Raw genomic sequence first — 5922 nt, forward strand, 5'->3', positions numbered from 1 at the left:
AATTTCAAAGTTATAATAATTTGGAGGGGAGGAGGTCACACTTTCCATTCCAAGGGAGGTTCTCGCCTTCCTTGGCAGACACCTGTCTTTCAAATCAAGACAATAATATGGAGGGCACATGGTGTTGGCCATAGATAGTAAGCCTTAGCTTTTGCCTGGATCCATGGTTATCATCTCACACAAGCCAACAAAGGAAACCTTGTGGTTGATGTCTACTATAGGCCACATGATCAAGGAGAGAAGGTTGACGAAATATTCTTAATTCAACCACCAGAAGCATCCCACTCACAGGCAAAGAGTAAAGTCAAGACCCTGAAATTTAGGACAGTTAACTTTCAGGTCTTTAAAGAACCAGTGGATGGCACCCTGTAGGAAACTGCCCTCAGGGATGATAGAGGAGCAGAGGGGAGTTGGCAGTTCTTGAGGAGCATTTTTCTTAGAGCAAAATAGCTCTTGATCACCATGCATGAGAAATCAGGCAAGAGAGGCAGGACACCAGCATGGATAAGTAAGGGCCTTCTCTTCTGGTTGAGCTGAAGCACAAGGAGGAAACACATAGGCAGTGAAAGAAGGGACATGCATCCTGAGAAGAATCTAGAGATGCTGCTCAGGTGTGTAGGAATGAGATGAGGAAAGCAAAGGCACAGCTGGAGCTGAATTTGGCAAAGGATGTGAAGAATCATAAGATGGGCTTCCAGAGGTGAGTTGGTCAGAAAAGGAAGGTTAAAGAAAGTGACTCCCATCCCTCTTACTTCCCCTGCCGATAAAGAAGTCGGGACATCTAGTGACAAGCAACATGGAGAAGGCTGTTTTACTTGGTAATTTATTTTCCCCAATTTTCACTGGCAGTCACTCTTCCCACAATCTCTCGAGACCTTGAACTTCAAGGCAGGCACTGGGGGAACCAAGTCCCTCCTATTGTAAGAAGCTATCTGTTTTGAGACCACCTGAGGAACCTGTACGTACAGCCTGAGGAGGAACAACCCCATGCACCAGTACATGCTGGAGGCCCATCAGCTGGAGAGCAGCTTTGCTAAACAGGACAATGTGCTATTGCTGCGAAGGTGGCCAAGGATATCCTTAGTCAAATAGAGACGAAAGCAGGATTTATATATGTTACAAGACAGTTGTGTAGACCACTCAAAGTGCTCACTGTCCCAAGGAGTGCAAAGCACCACAGACCACCCTTGGGGGCATTCCCTATTTTTCTTAAAGACAGCTTAGCATACATCTGATTTTGAGCCCTCGAGCCAGTAGTGCTGAATGCACGCTTTGTATATTATTTGCTTCCAGGAGTTGTGCACTACAGAAATGTCTGCAATGGAAGTGGGGCTTGCAGCAAAAAATGTAGAGTAACTTCTGTTGGGTTTTCGAAATGTCCTGAGAAGTTAGGCCAGGCCTGCCCTGCCCTGGGCAAAGCAGTCATTTAACTGGAGGGAGCAGCAACAAAAAGGCACAGGCACCTTTGGGGTGGACTCGATAGGGTAACAAAAAACAAGAAACAGTACTTATAGGTACTACAGCCTCTTTTGCGACCTCGTAGCCCGCCTTCAGGGTCGCAGCACTATACGGAGCATATCCCTCCGCGGACTCGCCAAGGTCGGATCCCTCCGCGCCCCGAGGGCACGCAAGCTCCCTGAGCCCCGGTCAGCACCAGCTCGACGAGGGCGGACCCGCCAAGGGGGCGGAGACAAGCGAAAACGACAGACGAGACAGCGAATCGAAAAGCAGGATCGGCCGGCGGCGAGCTGTCGGTCCAATGGGAGCCGCGGAGGGCCTGTCCGAGTAGAGGAAGTGCGGGGACGGCACTGGGCGTTGTCTTTCTCTGACGAGAGTGTCGGCGTGCTGGATTGTCTGGTCTGGTGGCGCCATTATTGTCTTCCTAAAGATCATCGGTAAAGCACTTCCCCAGTATTTTCAGCGACGAGGAGGAGGAGGTAGCGGTGGCTTTTGCTCTGTGCGCGGTTCTTCTTCCCTTCCCCTTCCTCCCTCTCCCTGAGGCGAGGACCCGGTGTGCGGTGCCTAGGAGTGCAGCAGAGTGGGCAGCGGCGCTGCTGCTGTGGGTGGGTGCAGGGACGGGGAACGGACGGGGCCTCTCTGGGTTGTGGCGCTCTCTACTGCACCATCCCCTAAGCTTGTTCTGAGCCGCACCCCCACCCCTCCGGCTGCCGCGAGCGTACTGGGTTGCTGGTGTTGTCCCCGCTTGCCTCGTATCCCACCCCCACCGTGTCGTGTGCGCGCGTAGAGAAGGACGTCCGACGGTAGCGCACTTGGTGTCAGCCGCAGACGTTTGCCGCATGATGTCCCTTTGGCACTGCAAGTCGTGCAAAGTTTGCTACCTCGTATAGGATGATAGTTTTGAAAGTTTATTTTAGGCACGCTCAGTCAGTCTCCTTGGGGATTCCGTGTGTGTGTGTGAACCAGTGAATGTCTGAGTAATGACCGTAATGAGGGGTTTGCATAGGAAAAATGCAGGTCTCGATGTGCTTCGTAATAGCATCAAAAGAGTTTTACAGCTCTGCTGTCCTGAGCTTTGGTTTTGAACCCGAAATTGGACTAGGCAAGAATAGCAGGTTTTTCTGGTTTTTTCCTTTTTAAAAAACAATTGAGAAACGGGTCATCCTGCAGGCTTCGAAAGCTTCCCAGATTTGTTTCTGGGGGTTAGTGGGACCGTGATAACAGCATGTTTGCAATGGTCACGGGTGCTGGTGCTGGGAACGAGAGTGAGCTGCTTAGACGAGGGGGAGGGGACGGGGGACGACAATGCAGCCGTTCCCTACACAATGCACAATGTTAACTTTAAGTTAGTATCTAATATAATTTAGTTATTAAAATGCTGAAGGTTAGCAGTTAGGGATGCCTTCTGCTTTTAAAGGCAGAGTTTGCATGCAGTAATAGAAGACAGACTTGTCCTATGCACTTGCAGGCTTCCTGTCATAATGCGTGTGTTCGATACTTGAGGTCCCTGTCCTGTGGGAAATAAATGGCCGCTGTTCTTCCACTTCACCAAACTCTTTGCTGATTCAGTTATTTGTCTCCTGCCTCTGCATGAGCCATATCCAATAGAAAAACGTCTTAGGAATAAAACATACTGGAAGTTACTAATAAAAAATAGTGGCTCATCTCTTGCCTCCATCATCTTGCATGCTGAATCCCACTTCTGGAACAGCCTCTGTAAATATATTGTATTTTGGGTATAGAAATCATTACTATCACACAAGAAAAATCAGTGTTCGAACTTGTGTTTGGGGTATCTGGTAATCTGCTTCTGTAGGAGTTCAGTGGGACAGGTTGATTTGCTTAAGCTGTTACCTTTCTCTGAAACCGGTTATGTTTCAACTGTTTACTCTTCCTCCAGTGACTCATGTTCCATGATCTTTCACTCCATGCTGGGATGCTTTTCCTAGTCATGCCTAAGGAGCCAGTTATCGGGTTGTCTGAAGCAGAAGACTCTGGTAAATCTGTAAGTATTGTGGGAGCTTTCTGTATGCTAAACTGTACCTTTAGTTAGTTCCTCATTATCTAGACTTTCTCATCTCCCCTTTCCCTCTTCATAGGACACAGTAGTCTCCTTGTGGTTTTGTGGCGCTATAATCTTTTGCCTCTAGCTTGTAATGGAGTTGAGCTTTTTGACTAAAAGCAGTGCTATCAAGCAGTGCTGGTCCCTGGGTATGTAGTTCTGGTGCAAAATGCAGTGTTGTTTTGGAGCGCAGTCTGGTGCCTATTGTCGGGGTTTAGAGTAAGAGTAGTAGAACCTCTGACGAGCAGAAGAGCGCTTGGGGTTTTTGTCAGGTCAGGGGCAAGGAATGCCAAAGTTGGTAGACAGGTGTTGGACGTTTTTCTTTTAGCTATGAAAGCCATGTTGAAAGACTTTGTAAACCCACGCAAAAGGCAGCCTAAAGTTTATTTTCCACCAGGATCGGTTATGTTGCCTGAAGAGACAACGGGGGCTTTAACCCGGAGACAAAGTCAGCTTGTGTGGCTGCTTTGTAGCTTGTTGCTGTCTGTCTTGAAAAAAATTGCCTAGCTCTTTTTTCCCCCTATAGCGTGCATAATTGGTCTTTGTAGCTTTGCTTGGAAAGCATCGGTTGCAGGCAGTTGGACGAACATTAACTTGAAGTGCAATGGTTGAATTGCTAGGAATTGGCTAGCTGCTTTCTCTGGGTGATTCTCTGCTCACTCCTTTCCTTCCTGCCCTCTCCCCTATTTGTGTGTTCCTTTTTTTTTTTTTTTTTTTACTTATTTATGAGTTTGTACTTCCTTCTCCAGCTTCTTGAGCATGTAATGATTGTTGGCGAGATGTGTGTTGCTCACCTGGGCCTGACCAATGGATTCCGGATGGTTGTGGATGAAGGGCCCGAGGGTGGGCAGTCTGTCTATCGCATACATCTACCTGTTCTGGGTGGCCGTCAGTTGGGCTGGCCTCCTGGCTAAGATTTTGGCACCGCAGGAGTTGCTGCACATGTACAAATTGCCACAGAATGGATTTCGTCTCTTGCCCGTCAATCTAGCCGCTGTCGATGTTTAATTCTTTGTGCCATGTGTCTGTGGAAGGTAATAAAAGCTTTGAGCAGCAGTTGCACAATAAAGATTTGTCATGGGGATATCACCTCCGTCTTGCGCGTCTTACTGAGGGGAAGTAGTTCTGCAAGTTTAGACGGTGTCTCCCTGGAATGCAAGTATGTGAAATGTTTCAGCCAGATAACAGCATTCCATTGATAGTGGTTTGCCTGTTCATTTGAAGTGCATGTGTCCCTGGAAGCACTTAGCAGTCTCCTGGTCTGGTAGGTAGCAGTCTTAGCTTTTTGGCGGTTTTGGGAGTATGTTTTACCTTTCATTCTACGTTGCAAAAAATTTCCTTCAAACTGGAGAGAGCCAAGGGTTATGAAACTGCATTTCACTGGAGAATCATAGGATCCTAGAGCAGCCCAGGTTTGAAGGGACCTCAGAAGATCATCTGGTTCAGCCTTTTGTTATAAGGAATTCTAGATGAGATTATCCAGCACTCTTTCCAATAGTATCTTGAAAACCTTCAGCAATAGGGACTGGTGCAACCTCTGCCCATTGTTCCTTATCTTTTCCATGTGGCTCTGTGTGAAGACAATCTCCATCCTCTGTAGCTTCCCTTTAAGTACTGGAATACTCTGCTGAGGCTCCTCCTGAGCCTAGCCATGTTCCTAACATTTTGAAAATAATTCCTTTGTCTTTGCTAGTCTTCATGTGGCCTCTCACTGATTTTAGATGTTCCTCCACAGCTTTCCAATTGTGCCAGTTTTCCCAAGTGCAGTTATCTGAAAACTTAGGACTTGGACTTATTCGCTGCTTCTGTAAGTAGTCAGTGCTATTGCTTGCCATCCTGCCGACTAAACCAACTTGTTGAGAATGAGTGTTTTAGGTCGCTTAAAGAATCGCCAGCAAAGGTATTGACAAAAGCGCGTTTAATATAAAAGTGAAAGTGTCACAAAGTTCTTTGTCAAGGTTTACTCTACTACTTACCAGATGGTTAAAGCACTCAGAGAAAAAGCAAACTAAACTCTAAAATCAATCCATCTAAAACTAAAATGAACTAAAGAATTGTCTATGTTGAGGCTTGGTGGGGGGATGGAAGGGTGTGGATAAAAAGGAATAAGGAAGACCCTCCGGTTGAGTCTCCTCTATGTTGCTCCTCATGAAGAGAGCCTCTGTCTTTTTAGCTGACTTGAGAGCTGGAATACTGTCATGATATCCCTCCTGAGCCATGTCTTTTCTAAGGGAGAAAAGACCCAACTCTTACAGCCTTTCCTCATATTCTCTAGCCTTTTGATCATCTTTGTTACCCTCCTTGGGACCTTCTCCCATCTGTCTGCATTTTTTAGTTGAATTCTGGGGACCAGAACTGGACACAGCACTCCAGGTTCTGCCTGCAGGCATGGCCTCTGTGAG

The 5922-nt window shown here is 47.2% G+C and overlaps 1 long non-coding RNA gene across 1 annotated transcript; it reads left to right on the plus strand.

The window, feature by feature from the left end:
- The first annotated feature begins 1662 nt into the window (after positions 1-1662).
- Positions 1663-4304, plus strand: LOC141726797 (uncharacterized). Its single transcript, XR_012577786.1, has 3 exons — positions 1663-1895; positions 3359-3463; positions 4270-4304. It is a non-coding gene; the product is annotated as an uncharacterized LOC141726797 (long non-coding RNA).
- Positions 4305-5922: the final 1618 nt, after the last annotated feature.

Source organism: Zonotrichia albicollis, chromosome W (assembly GCF_047830755.1).
Source record: "Zonotrichia albicollis isolate bZonAlb1 chromosome W, bZonAlb1.hap1, whole genome shotgun sequence".
NCBI classification, from domain to species: Eukaryota; Metazoa; Chordata; class Aves; order Passeriformes; family Passerellidae; genus Zonotrichia; species Zonotrichia albicollis.